This window comes from Brachycentrus maculatus, unplaced genomic scaffold, assembly GCF_059751285.1.
Source record: "Brachycentrus maculatus isolate JH-2025_06_01 unplaced genomic scaffold, ASM5975128v1 h1tg000491l, whole genome shotgun sequence".
Taxonomy (NCBI): domain Eukaryota; kingdom Metazoa; phylum Arthropoda; class Insecta; order Trichoptera; family Brachycentridae; genus Brachycentrus; species Brachycentrus maculatus.
In genome coordinates, this window is record NW_028281238.1 from 344,600 (window position 1) to 366,676 (window position 22,077).

At 30.0% G+C, this 22,077-nt stretch overlaps 3 non-coding genes across 3 annotated transcripts; 1 reads left to right on the plus strand and 2 right to left on the minus strand.

The window, feature by feature from the left end:
* Positions 1–15,063: 15,063 nt before the first annotated feature.
* On the minus strand, positions 15,064–15,137 carry TRNAT-AGU (transfer RNA threonine (anticodon AGU)). Its single transcript has one exon. It is a non-coding gene; the product is annotated as a tRNA-Thr (tRNA).
* A 2,199-nt stretch (positions 15,138–17,336) lies between these two features.
* TRNAT-CGU (transfer RNA threonine (anticodon CGU)) lies at positions 17,337–17,410 on the minus strand. Its single transcript has one exon. It is a non-coding gene; the product is annotated as a tRNA-Thr (tRNA).
* Positions 17,411–17,536: 126 nt separating this feature from the next.
* Positions 17,537–17,610, plus strand: TRNAT-AGU (transfer RNA threonine (anticodon AGU)). Its single transcript has one exon. It is a non-coding gene; the product is annotated as a tRNA-Thr (tRNA).
* The last annotated feature ends 4,467 nt before the right edge of the window (positions 17,611–22,077 follow it).

Consider the following 22,077-nt stretch of genomic DNA (forward strand, 5'->3'; position numbering starts at 1 on the left):
TTAAATTAACATAAATTCCAAATTGATGATAAAAGAGGGATCCATTTGTCTTCTTTCTCTCTTTCAAAATTTTATTTTTGTACAAATGTCATACCGTAATAATTTTATAGTAATGGCCTGATAATGGAATGATTATTCCGGAATCGGTAGTCACGAAGTAGTGTTTATCAAAGTGTTATAACACAAAGTGAACGATGAATGATAAGGAGAGTGTTATATTACCATACCACAATGATAACAATGCTTTACAAAAAAAAAAAAATTTAAGTAAATTCCAACCCTTTTTCGCACCCCAATGGTGCATAGGGCACTGCATCATATAAACGAAGTGTTATCTTGATCGTTAACACATGAAGGAAATGTGATCAGTCTTCCACCTCAGGTACCAGTCCAGGGTAACATTGAATAAATATTAAAGTGAAAAAATCACTTATATTTATATGACCCGCCCCCTGGGAACCCGGGACCTCCAGAACGGTAGCCCAGGGTGCTGACCATTACACTACGGAGGCGGACGTACATTTTTAGTGAATAGTGTGACAATTTGTGAGTTCCGTGACCTTTTTGTTTTTCACAAATGGTGTTATGGTGTCCTATTGCATATCTCTAGTGATTGGTTTGGTATTTGATCGAACTATCACGATATTGATTCGACCGAATATATCCGAGGGTACTCCCGAAAATAATCTATTTATTATAAATATTAAATGATAACCATCGCATGTACTAAGATTGATTTTATCTGAAATTGGATAATCAACTCGGGATAATTTCATCATTATGAGGATGCTCTATGAGAAATATAATATAACGAGATACGAAATGAAATAAATCTTAATTAAGGTGAGAGTTGGAAGGTTCACGCTAAATAAAATATAATTAATTGGTACTATACAAGTAAGCTATTCTTAGTGACAAATGAGATAATAAAAATGTTTATTTATTTCTTATTTAAATAAAATAAAATAACGACTATAATACACAGTTTTTTCCACATGTATTATATTTGACCAGTGACCGGATTTTATCGTTACCGATACCATCAGACTGGTGGGAGGCTAGACAAAATTGTGTGCTATATACACAACAATAAGGTTTTAAAAAACCATGATTTTATGTAATATATTATGACAAAATGAATTCAAGTAGTGTATTTTAATAATATTACATGTCGCTCACTCCTTTCAACAACGTCATATATCAAAAAACTTTTCCGGAGATCGTTTAAGATTATAATGAAATGTATTAAAAATAAAAATGAAAACACTTTTTGAACTTTTGACTGTGCAACAGATCTTTTTAGGTAAAGCCCGAAGGTTTTTTATCATTTGAAAATTTTTAAGTATGTTTAAAAAACTAATTGAACGATACCTTTCATTCAAAATGCAAAAACAACACTTTATTTAGTTAAAAATATGCCGTTTTTGCTGGGATATAGTATATTTTCTGGGCATTCCAAAAACATGCACAACTGAAAATTGACGATTTTTTAAATATTTGACGTTGTTGAAAGGAGTGAGCGATATAGGAAGTGTTTTAAGCATGAATTTATTAAATTTTATTTAAGAAATTGATTTTTGTATGGAATTTAAATAATATATATGTGAATCTGGAACCGCTGGCGCTGGTAGACAATTCTTTCTATCGCACATTAGCATGGGAAAGTCGTGTATTTTTTTATATCAAATTTTTATTGAATCACTGGGTCATTGATGACCTCGATTTTTTAATCATTGGTTAGATTTGTGAATATTTTTCTGCCACCGCACCGAAGGGTCATTATTGTCATTATTTGACAAAGATTTTTTTGGTGGACGAAATGAATCAAAAAGATCGGATCATTTAGGTGTTACAAACGCACTCATGCGGATCTTTTAAGTCCTACCCAGATCTTACCCAGCTCTAGTGGAGATACCTCTGTTGCCAGCACTAATGACATACACAGGATTAATTCGTAAAACGTCAGTTAATGCTGGTTTAGACTTTTGATCTGTTCACAGTCGAATGTCTATAATTTAATTTAACAATTTAATAACATCCGGGATTAGTCTCACAGAGAGAGCAGAAACATTGTAATTTTAAATTAAATGAAAAAAATTAATCCAGAAAATCATTTTAGTATACTGTTGATTACATATCAAAGATAACATACTTATTTGTAATAATATGTTATATTTATTATTTTTATTGTGTCATGTTCCACTATATTGCTGTACTACATTATATTTTATACGTAAAGGCCTTACAGGCATATGCACCAATGAATAAATAAAAAATAAATAACGAACTGTCAATATTAAAGGTTTTTTTAATTTTTTTTTAATAAATTGGAACTTAGTAGACTCAAAAAATCTGTGATTGAAAAATTAATATATAAATATTATAGGTGTCTTAACTTGATATAAAATATAGTTTGTTCTTTTTATATTTAAAGATGTTGTATATCCAGTTGAGACAACTATAATATTGATTATTAAAAAAAAAATACTTGTGATAAACCACTTAATGTGTTAATTTTTTTATACACGACTAGTTTTGATCCTAAACCCCCCCCCCCTTCCCTATATTTATTACCCTATCAACCTCTATATATACCCCTTAATATTTTTGCTTGTTAGCTTTAATTTTCACCTGTAGATGAAAACATCTGTAAGTTTTCGAAACTAGTAGTGTATAATAAAATAAAACTCATTAAGTGGTTTATTACAAATGTTTGATTTTTAAAAAAATAATCAATATCTCATTCCACAAAGTTAATGGCGAATCAAAAAATAATATATCCATAATATTGATATATCATCCACAGGGTGAATAATCCAGTGTCTGATATAGTAAATAATAATAATATACTTTATAAAATAAAACAACTTTGTTTTTAACCACTTTTTTGTCGGTACATCTTTTCTCTACCCGATTTCAACAAGAACGTTGTTATCATCAGGGTTAAAAATGTATATGTTTAACCCTGATGATGACAAGGTTCTTGTCGAAACTGGTTGGAAAAAATGCTCGCATGTACCAATAAAAAAGTGGTTTAAAACAAAGTGGTTTCGTGTTATAAAGTTTATAAAATATGCTACATATTTATACTAAATAAATAAACTATTTATACTAAAGTATCTGCGAGAAAAATTCAAGAAAAAATAATTTTATAGACAGCAGATTGAATTTTAGGAATGGTTTAATTGTATTCTTCTTCCTGGCTTCATCCTGGCTTCATCCTAACTTATCGTCTTCGTAGACTGTTGGGGTCAGCTCTCCTCGTCTTCGGGTTGTAGGTCCTTCTATCATGGTATACGTCACCTAGGCCATGCCTTCGAATCGAATAATTGTGTTCATGATTCAATTTTGATATTTTTGCTCTTACTTGTCGACTAAGCTAGGATGGAAATAGACGTTTTTCGAATTTAGTCGACGACGCGTCGTGACGTATGCTACCTACTATCAAAATTTGTTTGCATACGAACTCCCCTCTTAATATGTAAAATATAGTCTTAGTCACGATTTGATCAGTGCAAGCTTTCAATTATGATTTTCATACGTGAAAACCAGATGTTATTTCCATTTTTTTTGACATCTCATCAAAGTGAAGAAGAATATGGAAGTCTGGGCATTTACGGGGTCGACGGTCATCGGTTGGTTTAAGTGATCACTTTACACACGTGTAAAATTCACCAATTCTACCCATTATTGACAACCACACTACTCAAATTCTTGGAAGTTCTATATATATATATATATATATATATATATATATATATATATATATATATATATATATATATATATATATATATATATATATATATATATATATATATATATATATATATATATATATATATATATATATATATATATATATATATATATATGAAGCCATTTAGAAACCTTGTTCTTGAATCACTAGAACTTCACTAGAGACATCTATTGGTGAGGTGAATGTTACACGTGTGTAAAGTGATCACTTAAACCAGCCTATGACGGTAGTCAGCCCCATATATGCCCAGACTTTCATATTCTTCTTCATCTTTGATGAGATGTTAAAAAAATAACATAAAAATAACTTCTGTAATTGGAGATAATCCAGATTTGTGAAGTATTTGTACACACTCAAAATGTTGTTAATGAAGTTCAACTATATTGTAGAAGCCGTTAAATGAAAATTTATATTAATATGTACAAATTCATGTGAAGGGTCATCAGAATATTTTAAATTAATATTTTGCAAATATAAAAGGCATGAAATTTTATATGTACAAGTATAGTATTACATGATTTCCTAATATCACGATCTTCTACACTTAGATTATGAGATAAGAATAAAAGGTTGCATTTGATATGAAAAGTAAAAATCTGTCTGACATATCGATTAATTTAAACAGCATTGAAGCTTGACACGCTGCTCAATATTCTTCTACAAGGAGTCAGTCTAACCTTACAAAATATTTCCATAATAAAAAATACCTCAAATACAAAACTCGTATGAAAAAAATATCCCACAAAAGACTGTAAAACTGTAAACCAAAAATCTAATGAGTTATTTAGTTCATTATTGAATTTAATTTGAAATGGATTGCATGTTAATTTCAATTATTTTTTCGTAAGGTAAAAAAGTTTTAAATGCTCTTAAGTTTTGTACTGACGTTTCTTGGTGGAACTGAATTTTATAGAATATAATAAAATATCTATAAATATATACTTTTTTCATATTTATTTTATTTGACCAGTGACCGGGTTTCGTCGTTACCAATATTTTCAGATGATGTCGGTAACTACAAAACCCGGTCACTGGTCAAATAAAAAAATGTGGAAAAGGCTAAATAGTTGTTGTTTTATTATATCAAATTGCATTGGATGTTTCTCGTTAATTTTACGAATGTCTCGTGATATAGGGGTAGTAACATTGTTTTTTTTGCATAATTAATGGTGCCAAAAGCTGGTTAGATTTACCCCGTGTCGAATAAAACAAGAAGCAATGAAACGATTATTTGCACGTCAAGTTTATTGCAACCGAATCGTCTCCGATTTCTCGATACTTGACAAGGTTATCTGAGACGCGATCTCCTTGTCCTTTCATGACTCGACGTGCCCTTTGCGGAGCTTTTTAGGTGTACAGGATGCTGCAAAAATTACGGTCTACTTTACGGTCAGCAAACTTTTAATCGAATTAATTTTTCTAAACGTACGATAAACATTAATGTATACAAATTCAATATACAAATATATTTAATTTATTATTAGATTAAAACCAATATTTTTAGCTTTTCCACTTTTTTATTTGACCAGCGACCGGGTTTCGTCGTTACCGACATCATCAGACTGGCGTAACGACGAAAATGTCGGTAACGACGAAACCCGGTCGCTGGTCAAATAAAAAAGTGGAAAAGCTAAAAATATTGGTTTTAATCTAATAATAAATTAAAAATGCAATTCCATCACGAAGTGTCAGTGGATAATATAAATCTATTACAAATATATTGTTGGGTAATATGTCCCTTGAAGCGCCCTTGAGGGTTTTTTTTACGAAAATGGCGCTATATAAGTTATCCCAATTCATTATTTATTATTATTATTATTATCCAAAATAAAACACGGTTTTTGTTGGATTCAATTCTACATTTATTTATGTATATTTTAGTGTTTGATAATGTCATAAGAAGACGAAACGCGTCACGTATTAAAATATACATAAATAAATGTAGAATTCAATCCAACAAAAACCGTGTTTTATTTTGGTTATATTACCCAACAATTCAATATGGAATTCTACCAACTGTCTGCAGTTACAATAAATGCAAATATGTTTTATTGACACTTCAACAAGGATGAAGAAGAAAATGGATGACTGGGTATTCACAGGGCTTATGAGTTGTCATAGGCTGATTGCGTGATCACTTTACACACGTGCAACATTCTACCCATGATTGACCACCACAGTACTTAAATTTCAAATACGTATTTAGAGTGCTTACTCAACTAGACAACGACAGGTCGTAAGCCCTGCAACTAAGAACAGACTTCCATATTCTTCAACATTTTTTAGAAATAAACTACAAAAAAATTACTTCCTTTTTGTTCCACATTTTTAAATACAGTACCTTATTATAAATATAGTTAAATGTAAATATTTACTGATGTTTGATTTTCAATTGAACCATTTTTGATACATCCTGTATTCCTATAACCTGTTAACACAAGGATGCCTGAATAATACATTCTGCTCGGTAAATTGACGACATTCTTTGAAAATTACATAATTGAAATTCCAAAAGCTTTTATAGGGATCTGAATAAGTCGTGCTGAGCTTTCACAAGGTTGTATATGTGGTGATAAACCTAACATATAATGACTAATTAAAGTACATTGATTCATGTCAATACATAAGGTAACATAATTGACGTTTATTTTGTGGGTCCACAAATTATTTTATCGTAATATGCAACAAACGTAATATATCGTTTAGTATAAGATATTTTCTAAATATATTGAGTGTTTTTAAAATGCGAAATTTTTATGTATAATTATAGATAAAAATGCGCATGCAACGTAAAGTCAAAATTTAAAAGCAATTGATGAAAAACTTTTCATAGAAGAAAAGGAGTTTTCTTCTAAGAATTTTTTAAAAATTTTTAATGAAACGAATATTTGTATTTTCATTGAAAATAGATACCTACATTAAAATTTTTGCTTTGTTAACACAAACAAAAATTTATTTGAATTAAGTACTTAGTGACAAAATGATGTATGATAGATGTGCGAATAGTGAAATAAGGAAGGAGTGCAAAGCTGAGATAAGCATTATCGATAAAATTAAGAAAGGTGTGTTGAGATGGTTTGGACATGTAGAACGAATGAGTGAGGAAAGAACGGTAAAACAAATTTATGAGTCGAATGTAAGTGGAAAAAAGGACAGAAGAAGACCGAGAAAAACATGGCACGATCAGGTATGCCAAATACTTGAAAGTGGTCAGGTAAGAAGCTGTAACAATCGGCGGGTATGTATGAGGAGATGCATGAACATGGAAGAGGCGAAGAATGTTTGCAAAGACAGAGTGGTGTGGCGTTCTCTTCTCTCTGCCTACCCCTGCGGGGAAGCGGCATGATGGTTAGTTAGTTAGTTAGTTAGAGTACTTATTTCGACGTTTGCGTCAAAACTCAATAGAAATATCTAACGTCAATGGTCTATCAAATGTTTTAAACAATTTGAAATAAGGGATATCCTTGGTTGTAACTATACACACCCTTTTCCCGATAAAACATCATAAATGACAGTTATGTCATTTATGATTTAAACACGTTTTGTTTTAGTGACAATTTTCAAAACATCAATACACATGATTAGAAATAATGGAATATTTAAACACTTCATGGGTAACGTGACCATTTATTTTTGTCCTCAAAACGGGACATCTACAGATTTTTACGTAATAGTATGTATATTCAAGAAAACACGTATTTTCTCATAGTTTTTATGTATTAATAAAAGGAAAAGGAATGTTGATAAAGAAAATAAGAGGAATAAATAATATAAATATGAGAAAATTATGTTGTTCAGGCTATCTGAAAACGGTACGGTCTCGTTCAAAACGGGACGTAAGGTCACTTTACACATGACTCACCAGCCACCTGCTGTAGTCATATGCACCGAAATCAAGCTAGGATTTGTTCAGCAAAGTTATATGAAACGGCTATACTACAAACTATCGTCGATTTTTTGCACTTTTGAAAAAAAATTGTTACCGTGTGTTGCTTTTTTTTGAAAACGTTACATTTCGACGTCCCGAAACTTTATTTGGGGACAGCGACAACATTGGGGACAACATTTGGGGATCGCGCTAAAGTATACTTTCTCCAGATCGTGCTTATATTTGTATTAATCCGATTTAATAAAACAAAATGGTAATTATATAACTGGCGATTACGATGTTTTGCCGAAGTTTTGTCGATTTGTTATTGATGACCCCAATTTTTTTAAAATATGAACCGTTTGTTGCTAGATGGTTGGGATAGAAGATATTTTAACAAAATTTTGAGTGTGTCCAAATACTTGTTCACAAAATCTGGATTATCCCCAATTACAGGAGTTATTTTCATATTATTTTTTGACATCTCATCAAAGATGAAGAAGAATATGGAAGTCTGGGATCTACGGGATACATACTAATAAAAGAGTTTTTGCTTAGTAAAAAGCTTCTTTACATTTCACCAATAGATGTCTCTAGTGAAGTTCTAGTGATTCAAGAACAAGGTTTTCAAATTGGTTCATAAATATAGAACCACCAAGAATTTGAGTAGTGTGGTTGTCAATAATGGGTAGAATTGATGAATGTTAGACGTGTGTAAAGTGATCACTTAAACCAGCCAATGACGGTCGTCAGCCGCGTAAATGCCCAGACTTCCATCTTCTTCTTCATTTTTGATGAGATGTCAAAAAATAATAAGATACTTTAACATTAATCCTCTTAATACATTATTTTTAATTTTTATATATTTTTCTTTATTTTTACCTGGCATATGGTTTATGTTTATGTGTGTGTGTGTGTGTGTGTGTGTGTGTATATTGATCGATATATGTAGAGTAATATGCAAAATGATTTTTGTTTTCGCTTTTCACACTTTGATTGAACGATTACTTTAAGAACTTGATGACAAACTGCTTCATTAATAGTTTAAAGGTAATTTTATATAAATTCTTTTTGTACTATTTTTTAAATTTACACAATAAAGAAAATAAACTATTAAAAAAAAAACATTTCAAGTTGTTGATATCACAAAGCACTTTTGACGTACACACTGCTATTTTTCTGTTTGACAAAGGAAACCCATGTAATTCTATTTGTACCAGTTCCGTCTTATAGAATACAAGATGAACGTTTGGAAATTTCGGTCCTTTTTTTAATTCAAAGAGTTGTCAGGATTACACCGTACGCTTTCTTTCTTTTTCCTTTCACAACCTACGCACACGACCACAAAAGCCTTAAGAATTCTGACATATAAACGTTAAAATGTACAGGGTGGCGCAAAATTAAGCACCGTATCGGAAGATGTTGTAATTTTTAATTTAATCATATTTGACATTTCGCTCACTCCTTTCAAGAACGTTATATATCAAAAATCGTCAATTTTTAGTTGTAAATGTTTTCAGAATGCCCAAAAAATGAACTATATCCCGGCAAAAGAGGCATATTATAAATTTAATATTTACCCGCTACAGGGCAGAAAGTGTTGTTTTTGCATTTTGAAGAAAAGGTTTTGTTTTTTTTTTTTAATATACAAAAAAATTTCAAATGGTGAAAAAACCTTCAGGTTTTAACTTAAAAGATCTGTTGTACAGTAAAAAGTTCAATAAGTGGCTTGATTTATTTAATACATTGTGTTAAATTTTTAAACTTTAAAAACGTTCTCTTGAAAAATCAAGTTTTTTTGTTTATGATGTTCTTGAAAGGAGTGTGCGATTTGTGAACTAGACAACTACAGTATACAAACAAATGTGTAAACTGCAGCAGTAGGGCGGCGCAGAAATAATCACGGTAAATTATGTTTATTTCGGTAATTAACTCTTTTTAGGAAAATCATGTTTATTTCGACCTTAACATTTTTTTTTGTTAAGTAGAAAAGATGATATTTGTCAAGTGGCTGACGCCAGTGTTGATAAACATTGTGTCCGTTTTATCAATTTGTTTGTATACTGCAGCTGTTAAGCTTACAAATGTCAAATATGATAGACGTACGAAGCCATTTGTAAAAATTATAACATCTTTGAAAGGATGATTTTTTATTTAATTAATTTACTATATTTATTTTTTGCTTAGAAAACCAACAGAATATTTAACAAAAATAACATAATTTAATAAAATATAAGAAAAAACATTCCAATTAGAGGTTTTTACTTAAGTAATCGAAAAATAAAAATGATCTGACATGTACATAAAAGTATAACTTTAAAATAAACTTACATTACATGTTTTTATCAAATAATAGAAATTTTCTTTATCAACTAGTCAAATAGACAAACAACAATATTTCTCTTACACGTATTAAAAGGAACATTATTGATGTGTATTTCATTAAGCGTCACATATCGCAGGCTCGATTTAAAAATGAATTTTGGTAGGACTTGGTGTGCATTTTAGGGATTTTAAATAAAATATATATATTTGCGCCACCCTGTATGAAACCATATTAAAGACCAGGAACGAAAAGACTTGTACGATAAGAAAGTCTTATTAATAAGGAAATATGTACATGCTTAAAACGTCCACAAGGAAGTAATATAATATATTATATTTGAAACGATGCAAAAAGCATATGTGATATAAAATAATGTTCAGTATCCTCCAAGGATTTTTCATATTAAGAAAGAAATATCTCCTTTTCAAATGTATGTTAGTTAGCAAAAATTAAACACAGATTTATATACGTTGGCTGACATTCACATATTCAAAAAATAATAAATAAATTGTCATAAATCAAAAAACGTTTTGAAAGTTTAAAAATATAATACAATTCATGAAAAATAAATATCAAGCCACTTTTTGAACTTTTTACTATGCAACAGATATTTTTAAGTAAAAACTGAAGATTTTACCCCCTTTGAAAATATTTAGTTTATTTAAAAAAATAATTAAATAACACGTTTTCTTCAAAATGGAAAAACAACACTTTTCGTCCTGTAGCGGGTAAATATTAAGTTAAAAATATGCCTCTTTTGCTGGGATATACATAGTACATTTTCTGGGCATTCCGAAAACATGCACAACTGAAAATTGACGATTTTTGATTTATGACGTTCTTGAAAGGAGTGAGCGATATATGGATCACGTCATTTAAAAAGGAAATTCGTCAAAAAAATACTACAAACAAATTTATACAAAAAATGAGTAAAATTATTATTTTAAGTATAATTAATTAAAACTAAGTAACTAATTAACCATTACATTGCTTTCTCGTAGGAGTAGAGAGTGAGAATAGAACACCACACCGATCTGTCTTTGTAAACAATTTTCGTCTTATTCACATTCCCTCTGCTTACCCCTTTGGTGAAGCGGCGTTATGGTGAGTAAGTTAGTTATAATACATTTCATCAGTGATATCGAAAAGCCTCAATCCTCAAAACAAATACTGGTGATTTTCACATAATTCGTCTGCAATTCCATCGACGTTATATGTCGTACATAATGTACGTTTTGTTAATTTATTTTAATATTCTTTTTATTGTTCAATAAATAAAGGGATAAACCACACTATATGATAAATCTTCCAGCTAAGGGTCTGACGCCAAGACGTTCGAGGGTTGTGAAAACAATTTTATGTTCTGATTTCTATGGCCACCGATGTATTTTATGTGTATGTGCATATACACGCATACAACATATAAATCATATGATATTGGGTGCAGCAAAAAACATCCACCAAAGATTTTTTTATTTTTTATTTTCCAAATAAAATATTAATTTTTTTACATGAGAAAATTTTTATATATTAATTTTATGCAATTCCAATGCAATATGGATACATGTATATATAAAACTTAACTTAGGCGCCATGGCGTAGATGGATAGAAGTTCGAATGGGAAACTGGCGTCGCGGGTTCGATTCTTGCCAATTGCAAAATAAAGACAAGAAAGATTTATTTTCAATTGGTCTGATAGTTTGTGACTTGTTTTTCACTTTTACCTTCCCTATCCTTACTATATTACCTGCATATAGCTTTTAAAAGTACACACTTTTCGGGTTATTCCTTTAATAATAACAATAAATAAAAAATATTTTTATGTTTATAATGATAAAAAAAAAATTCTGAGACTTATGGCAGTCACAATATATACAAGTGATTTATTTCAATGTAATGTTTATTTAAATATATAAAAATACTACCTTTACCTTATATATTTTATTTTTACATACAGACTTCCATATTCTTCTTCATTTATGTTGGGATGTCTAAATGTAATAAATTATTTAACGATTTAGCATTAACTTTGTGCAATCAAATGATGCTTTCAATATTTAAAATTAAGCACTTAGATAAGACCACTTTTAAGGTTATTAATGAAAATACGATTAGTTTCAAGAAAAGGTAGGGACATTGAAAGCCTTTTTCCATCAAATTCGGCAGTCACTTTGTGGTAATCTATCCTTATTTAATTCAATTTCACTTGGTAAATATCACTATTTCTTAAAATTCATTGATGACGCTTGTTTCGATACATTTCGAGTTCAAAAATGATGCGGAATGCATCGAAACACATGTTACAATAGATATTAAGAAAAAGAGGTATTAACCAAGTGAAATTTATATTTAAAAGTTGTAATTTTTGGTTCACTCGTTTTCATTATATTTTCGCGTATTTCTACTTTACTTTATTGCCCAATTATCTTTCGTTAACTGTTTTGTGCATTTCCGCATGAAAGCAAACAGAAATTACTGATTTGTCGTAATATATACGTAAACATAGACGTAATTTGATTGCTGATGTAGGAACGGAGAAGAGACGAAAGGGTTTGTGAGTAAAATGGGGAGGAAACCTACAGGTTCTTGGAAAATGTCATATAAGTGATGCTGGAGTAGGGAAAATAAATGATTAATTTTTCTGGGTAGGCTGACGGTAAATGTAATAATACAATGTATTGAAAAATAAATATATATAAAGTGTATGGGTACCTATGAGATTTAGATAAAAGAGTCTTTGACATAAGGTACATTTCTTTAAAAGAGAGCTGTCTTAAGGGAGTGTTCCGCGTGCGAGTGTTTTTGTTGCCTAGAATTTTCACTCATGAATTACATGAAATTATTGTAACTTTATACATAAAAAGTAAATTCACTCACGAGTAGGCATAGACTATAAAACTTAAAAAGCTGAAGCCTGAGTAGGGTCATGATGAGCGGTGTTGCATAAGCCGTAGCTAGATTTCAGAGTCACTTGAACGTCAGGTAATTAAAAAAAGTAGTGTTCCGCAAACTTTTGCTATTCAAGGTACACCTACCAAATGAAGGCATTTCAGAAGTGCATATTTACCATATCATGGTTACATATTTAACATATTATGTTTGATGCGAAATGTGAGCCTACTTAACTGAGCACAGGCAATCAAAATTTGGAGCAATTATGGTATTTTCACAAAACTAGAGTTTTTCCGTGGTACACCAACTAATCACCACGGTACACCAGTGTGTCTTTAGGTGTTGTCATTTTACCTCCCTGAAAAATGTCTCATCTTTCAGGCTCTTTTTTATCAAGGCTCGACTCGAAAAAGTTTACAAAAATGAAAAAAAAAATATTTTAAGTTCTTTAAAAAATGAAATAAAAAAATATTAAATATTACTTATAAATAATGTGTGAGTTCACGGCAGTATCTTAACTTGATTTCAGTAACCTTTTTATTTAGCAGAGGCACGTTTATTTAATTTTTTTAAACATATATCTTTGCAAATGTTAAAAAATATATACGAGACTCTGCTAATCAAATTAATAATAAATGCTCCAGGATCATTTCATATATTGAGAGACGCCTGAAAACACGGTTTTCAATTTTTAAGAAGCTTTTAATTTGCCAGTTATTTTATTCACAAAAGGACATATGGACTTACTCAAAATGTTGTGAATATTTTTTTTAGATTATTTACTGATTTGACGCTTACTTTGGTAGAGTATCATTGTGATGTCAATGCACTGTGTAAAAATTGAATAGTTAATTTGACCTTGGATCAGCGATTTGTTGTAGTGCCCTTTGCACCATCGGGTGCGGATAGAGGTCATTAGAAAATTTCTATTGAGTGTGGTTATGTCTCTCCGGTACAGTAAAGCATTATATCTCACTAACAGTGAGCTAAACGATGACGCCTTGAAAATATATTTAGGCTGTAAAGTTCAACATTAATGATAACTAATTAGAACCGTGTTTCCCAACTAAGTAACAATTTCCTTCGGTAATGGTTCTTTAGTCCGAGCTACCCTCTGCCCACCTCTAGTGCCTGCCAGCAACCGGTTTCGGGGTGAACTCGCACAATACAGCCCTGTCTGCAGGCTTTACCCAGAGGAAATTAATATTGACGCAAGTTTATGTTCTTACGGGGTAACCGGGCACGCTGCCAGCTGCCCTCAAACTGTCGGGCGGGAGAGAGGAATGCGATTACACGCATTTTATCATTCTCAATATTATGGAGTAGGTACCTGTGTAGGCACATATGAACATATTGCAGAATATAAAAATATGAAAATGGTTGTGTACTATTTTATAATATTAACGTTTTCTCAAAAAAGAAATAACAGAAAAAAAATCTAAACTAAACTGCTCATAAATGAATTAAACGTAATTTATTATATAAAAATAAATTTATATATACACATATGTGTATATATATATATATATATATATATATATATATATATATATATATATATATATATATATATATATATATATATATATATATATATATATATATATATATATATATATATATATATATATATATATATATATATATATATATATATATATATATATATATATATATATATATATATATATATATATATATATATATATATATATATATATATATATATATATATATATATATAACGTGGTAATATTTTCCTTTTGAAAATTAAGTGTAAATAATATGTAAAGTGGGTGTATAATAATAAAATAAACAATGTGTTGCTTTGTAATTAAAGTTTATTCTTAATTTATCTTTATAATAATTTTATATCTATCTATCTATCTATCTATCTATCTGATTCTGACAGTTAATAATATTATCGGAAGTCTTTTGTTTTATTCTGAGCGACGCATGCGGCATCTGGTGGTAGAACTGTTTTATGTAGGTACTTTTTGTAAGTACTTAATAAAATGTATAGGTAGGTACCTAGTTATTTTATTACATATATATATATATATATATATATATATATATATATATATATATATATATATATATATATATATATATATATATATATATATATATATATATATATATATATATATATATATATATATATATACATGTGTGTGTGTGTGTGTGAGTGTGTATATGCGTAAAAAAAAATTAGGTCCCGACGAGATTCGAACTCGTGATCTCCTGTTTACTAGACAGGCGCTTTGACCAACTAAGCCACGGGACCTATATAATAACATTAGTATTTAGCAATCTAGAGGTAAAATTTTATTAATTTTTTAATGCGTTTTTGTAGCACGACTCTCGTAAAAACAGTACCAATTATTGAAATGAAATTCATACTTGTTTGAATGCATGAACGGTACCGTAGCTTAGTTGGTCAGAGCGACTGTCTCGTAACCAGGAGATCGCGAGTTTAAATCTCGTTGGGGACTTAATTTTTTTATAAATATTTTTATATATTTTATGTATATTGGTGCCATTGACTCCAGATTTTGAATATACTTATATGGACGATGTAGTCGAGATATGAAAAAAAAAAACATTTTTTTTTGGAACAATAAACAAATGAAATCATATGTTAATCTGGTCCTCATACATTTTTTGCAAATTTTGGATTCAGCGAGATTATCGAGTTACTTAAAAAAAAAATTAAGATTTTTTTTGATGAAGCATAGTGATCCCAACAATTATAATCACAGGTTAATAGCTATAAGTAACTAATTTACCATAACGCTGCTTTATCGCAGGGGTAGGCACAGAGAATAGAATACCACACTTATCTATATTTACAAACAATCTTCCACATTCATGCATCTCCTCAAAGATACCCGTCGATTTTTCCGACTCCTGAGATATCGCTTACTCCTTTCAAGAACGTCATAAATCAAAAAACTTGATTTTTCAGAAGAACGTTTTTAAAGTTTAAAAATATAATACAATGTATTAAAAATAAATATCAAGCCACTTATTGAACTTTTAACAGTGCAACAGATCTTTTAAGGTAAAACCTGAAGGTTTTTTTCTCCATTTAAACAATATTTACTTTATTCAAAAAAATAACTTAACAATAAATTTTCTTAAAAATTCAAAAACAACACTTTCTGCCCTGTAGCGGGTAAATATTAAGTTAAAAATATGCTTCTTTTGCTGGAATATAGCAGATTTTCTGGGCATTCCGAAAACGTGCACAACTGAAAATTGTCGATTTTTGATTTATGACGTTCTTGAAAGGAGTGAGCGATATCAGCTATTCCAAGTGTTTGAGAATCTTGATCATCCCAAGTTTTCTACGGTCTTCTTCTGCTTCTATTAAAAACATTAATTTGTTTAACTATTCTCGTTAATTTGCTTTACTATTCTTTCTTCAATCATTTGAACCATGCTTAAACCAACACAACTTACTTTTCTTGTTTTATTGACAATGCTTGATTCTTTCCTTATCATTTGAACACCTATCATATAACGTTATGCCTCACGTTTGTCTCAAAGATTGTATTGCGATTCCGTTCATTCAACTTTCATCATCCTTCTGACAACTACATGCTACACTTTCACTTATTAGGGTTGAACTTCATTTTGTACTGCCAGTTTCCCTTTCGCTAATAATCATAAAAAAAATAACAGCAAAAAAATATGTTCGAAGTTCGACGCGTTTGATGCTGAATTACCCAACGTCCAAGTGACTCTAGCTACGGCTTATGAAATACCGTTTATCATGGCTTTACTCAGGCTTAAACTTTTTAAGTTTTACAGCCTTTGCCTACTTGTGAGTAGATTTACTCTTAATTTTGAGTGTGTTGAAATACTTGTTTACAAATCCGTGTTATCTCCAATACAAGTTATTTTTTCGAAGTAGCAATATATATATATATATATATATATATATATATATATATATATATATATATATATATATATATATATATATATATATATATATATATATATATATATATATATATATATATATATATATATATATATATATATATATATATATATATATATATATATATATATACATATATATATTGCTACTTTGAAAAATAACTTGTATAATTGGAGATAACACGGATTTGTGAACAAGTATTTGAGTATGATATTCACAACACTACGATATATGTTATTGCCTCTTCCACATTCGTGCATCTCCTCAAAAAAAAAATCCTTCCAACCATAATGAATCCTGTTTGAACCATTTTAAAGTATTTGAAATACTTGATAATGCCAAGTTTTTCTCGGTCTACCTCTGCTTCTATTACCAACCATACTCGCTTAAAAAATTTTTACTATCCTCTCTTCACTCATTCGTTCCACATGCCCAAACCATCTCAAAACAACATTTTTTATTATTTGATCGACAATGCTTGTCTCAGCCTTGCATTCTTACAAAAACATTTGTCTCTACAAAAAAGCATTTCAAAGTCCCCGACGAGATTCGAACTCGCGATATCCTGTTTACGAGACAGGCGCTTTAACCAACTAAGCTACGGGGCCGTTGCACGAATTCAAACATGCGTAAATTATATTTCAATAATTAGTACTGTTTTTACGAGAGTCGTGTTACAAATGCATTAAAAAAAAAATTATCTCAACATTGCTAAATACTTAAGTTATTATATAGGTCCCGTGGCTTAGTTGGTCAAAGCGCCTGTCTAGTAAACAGGAGATCACGAGTTCGAATCTCGTCGGGACCTAAATTTTTTAAACACATTTTTTTTGCGAACAAATACTTGAAGGAACGGTGATCAGCCCTCCGCTTCAGGCTCCAGTTCAGGGTAATTTGAATGAATATCTGAGTGAAAATATAACTTATATTTATTTGACCCCTAAGAATCGATCCCGGGACCTCCAGTATGTGCTGACCATTATCCTACATATATATATATATATATATATATATATATATATATATATATATATATATATATATATATATATATATATATATATATATATATATATATATATATATATAAATATATATATATACATATATATATATATATATATATATATATATATATATATATATATATATATATATATATATATATATATATATATATGTATATATATATATATTTATATATATATATATATATATATATATATATATATATATATATATATATATATATATATATATATATATATATATATATATATATATATATATAATATATATATATATATATATATATATATATATATATATATATATATATATATATATATATATATATATATATATATATATATATATATATATATATATATATATATATATATATATATATATATATATATATATATATATATATATATATATATATATATATATATATATATATATATATATTTCCTATAACTGTAGATAATTCAGTTTGTGAATAAGTATTTGCACACATTGAAAATGTTATGAATAAATTAACTGGTTAAATTACAAGCTAAAATAATAAGATGAAAAGGATATTTTCTAGCATTTCTCAAGTATTTGATCATACTATATATAGAACATCCAAGAATTTGAGTAGTGTGGTTGTCAATAATGGGTAGAATTGGTGAATGTTAAACGTGTGTAAAGTGACCACTTAAATTGGCTGTTAGCCTATAACGATCGTCAGCCCCGTAAAGGCCCAGAATTTCCATATTTTTTTTCATTCATGTTGAGATGTCAAAAAATAATTTGCAATCTTTATTTTATTGAAAGTTTGAGAGGCCCTGGGTTCGAGCTCCCCCTTCTCCCAGTGGCGGCGGTGATCGATAAGTGCCGATATACAATTTATCGTCGGTAAAGTGAAATTACCCTATACAGCGCCGTGAAATTAGCCGCAACGGAAAATGCTCGCATTGCGACCTTTTATTTCCTTTATTTTTTCCCTCCATTTGGCTTAGAACGTGTTATTCGTATTGTCATTTTGATTTTTTCGGCTGAATTTTCTCAAATGGGTCATTGAAATAATTGTGTAACATAATATTGTGTAAAATTAAATTTAGTTGGAAAAATGAGCAGAGGATGACCGAGGAAAACGGGGCATGGTCAGGTTTGTCAAATACTGCAGTCAAGGTCAGGTGTCTCAACTTCAAATAAAGCATCTATAGTTTTTATACGAAGAATGATGGAAGTTTTTATACGAAGGAAGGGCCTACACGGCTGTCCAAACTCAAAACACAGGAACGGACATTTTTTTGTAGTACGTTTTTTTTGCATTTTTGGACTAAGTAGAATCTACTTAGTCCAAAAATGCAAAAAAAACGTACTACAAAAAAATGTCCCTTACTGCGTTCTGAGTTTGGACAACCGTACATACATGTTCATAACAAGTTGAAACACCGTTTAAAACATGTCAAAATCTAGCTTACATACTTACTTATGTGCTTGTTAACTCAATGTACCCTCTATTGTATTTTGCACTTTAGGAACCTATGCAAATTTATACATAACCTCAAAATCTGGTATGTAAGATTTTGAACATATGAAATTCATATCTCAGGTCTTATTCAAATGCATGCAAATGCTTTGTTGACCGACATCTTGTCAGGCAGACTATGGACAGGATTCCACGGGATTACAAACCTAGGAGATGCCGCCATTTTGGGTCAAACACGATAGAAATCTGCTGTTTGCGTACAATTCCAAGGCATTTCTGGTTTCAACAATTGAAAATTTTAAGAATCTCTATTAATAAAAAAATAATTTCATTAATAGATTCGGTCGTCCCAAAGTGGTAAAATCGATAAAACAACAATAAAAGGAGCAGAAGAAGACCGAGAAAAACATGGAACGATCAGGTATGCCAAATACTTGAAAGTGGTCAGGTTAGGAGTCGTTACAATCGGCGGGTATGTATGAGGAGATGCATGAACGTGGAAGAGGCGAAGAATGTTTGCAAAGACAGAGTGGTGTGGCGTTGTATTATCTCTGCCTACCCCTGCGGGGAAGCGGCGTGATGGTTAGTTCGTTTTTTTAGCAATAATAACGCAGAAATCCTAAGAAATGTTAAAATGAAATGTCATAAACTTCAACATTTTGAAACAACAGAAGTTCATAAAATAAAAGTAAATACCCATAGTTAACAATATGACAATCACCAAAGCCTCCCTCCTATTTTCTACGTTCCCACTAAAAAAATAAAAATAGAAATAAATATAATGAACAACTTTCACCCCCTCTTCAACCTTCAACGTCCCAATGACACAACTCTAAAATTTGGACTTGAATTCATATACGGTATTTGAAATGATGCAGAATACATCAAAACACGTGTCAAATAGATTTAAAAAATAATTGTGTTTTCCAAGTAAGACTTAAAAAATTATATTATTATAATTATTAAACCATATCTTAATGTGAAACTTATGGAAATGGATACAATTGGTGAATGTTACACGTGTGTAAAGTGATCACTTAAACTAGCCTATGATGGTCGTCAGCCCCGTAAATGCCCAGACTTTGTTTGTTTGTTCAAAATCTCCTAAACCAATGTATCGATACAAAATCGTCGCAAATATATTGTTACAGCAGAGTTAAGATGTAATAAATGTGAGTGTATCATTCATTCATTCAAACCCTTATCCGCACCCTAATGGTGCATAGGGCACTGCATCATATAAACGCAGTGTTATCTTGATCGTTAACACATGAAGGAAAGGTGATCAGCCTTCCGCTTCCGGTACCAGTCCAAGGTAATATTGAATAAATATGAGTGAAAAAATCACTTATATCTATTTGAACCCCCCTGGGAATCGAACCCGGGACCTCCAGTACGTTAGCAGAGCGTGCTGACTATTACGCTACGGAGACGGAGATGAGTGTATCAGGGATACATAAATTTAGCGGAAATTAATTTGAATAAATTATTTATATCGGTATTAAAGAACGTTGGTATAATTGAAAATTTGTTAAATGAAAGTAACGCAAAGGAAGCGTACGATGCCTTTAATATTAATTTGTAAACTTGTGTTTTCGTTATTATTTTGGGCTGTACAAACGTAATGAATTGAACTGATACTACACCACTTCGTTTTAGTAGAGTACTTAATATTTTATATGATGTAGCTTTACTGAAGAAATTCACCCCTAAAACAGTGGTAACGTTTTGTTAGCTGATGTTAGATTCTCCAAACTCACATATCACCTCAAAAACAAGCTTTTTGTTATGAAACTCACCTTTCTAAGGAATAAAGTCCCAAGGACATGTTATACAAAATTATATCAAGGATATGTAATTAATTTTAATAAGAAATTAGGTGAATGATTGATCAATTTTCATGTAATGTACAAAGATAAAAAAAGTTTTTTTTAATTGCATGACATAATTATTTGATTCGGGGGTTACTTTGTGTTAAAATCCATCCATTTTTAATATAAGTTTTACTTGGTAAACATCACTATTTACAACATTTTCAGTGTGTCCAAACACTTGTTCACAAAATCAGGATTATCTCCAATTGCAGGAATTATAAGCTTAAATAATAAAAATGAAAATGGTATTTTCTGGCGTTTCTCATGTGTGTGATTATAATCCAGAATTCGGACCTCACATACTAATAGAAGAGTTTCTGCTTAATAAAGAGCTTCTTTACATCTCACCAATAGATAGGTTTCTAAATTGGTTCATATATGTAGAACCTCCAAGAATTTGAAAAGTGTGGTTGTCAATAATGGGTAGAATTGGTGAATTTTACACGTGTGTAGAGTGATCACATAAACCAGCCAATGACGGTCGTCAGCCCCGTAAATGCCCAGACTTCCATATTCTTCTTCATCTTTGATGAGATGTCAAAAAATAATTCATCATTATTTCTCAAAATCTATTGTGACACGTGTTTCGATGTAATAAACATTAACAATATTTCAATGAGTAAAGCCTCTCCGCTATTGTCTATGTTCTAACGTTCAACGACACAACTCTAAAATTTAGACTAAGCTTCACATACGGTATTTGAAAATCACACGTATTACAACATATTTTTAGAAATTGTGATAGACCAAGTAAAACTAAAATTAAAAATACATGAAACCACTTAAAAACACTACTTCATAACAACCGGTTTCGGAATACCTATTCTATCGTCAGGTCAACTGTAAACCTAATGATAATAAAAGTAAATTTTTAAAACTTGGATGAAAAGGTTATTCTGAAAAGTCATGAATTAGT